Source organism: Etheostoma spectabile, chromosome 12, assembly GCF_008692095.1.
Source record: "Etheostoma spectabile isolate EspeVRDwgs_2016 chromosome 12, UIUC_Espe_1.0, whole genome shotgun sequence".
Lineage (NCBI taxonomy): Eukaryota > Metazoa > Chordata > Actinopteri > Perciformes > Percidae > Etheostoma > Etheostoma spectabile.
The window spans coordinates 29,606,736-29,607,197 of NC_045744.1; positions in this window are offsets into that span (position 1 = coordinate 29,606,736).

Genomic DNA, 462 nt, shown 5'->3' on the forward strand with positions numbered 1-462 from the left:
TGCTCTTTGGGGTGATTTTGATGGGTAATTTTGGGGCGTCTTATTCAATTTTATAGCATTTGAAAAAATAATTGATGTGGTTTTGAAATAGTATTGAGTAAAAGTTGACATATTCCAGTCTGTGATTCTCCATCAACATCCATTCCTTTAATTTTAGTCTCAATAATTCCTAATTTCTGCTTTTCTAACTCAAACATTATAATTTCCTATAAATTAGGCTTATTTACCATAAATTCCAAAAATAACTGTAAAACTGAAGTTCATAATTAGTGTTATGTAATGTTGAAAACACACACAAAAAAAGTGACAAACGTGGGAAAAAGCATCAAAAGTGTTAGGGGAAAAAGGACAAAAACATGAGAAAAATTAAAAACACTGATAAAAAGTGTCAACAAAATTGTTGATTTTCAATTTTGACGGGAAGACAACACAAGGTGTTGTCCTCGGGTCAAATTTGACCCC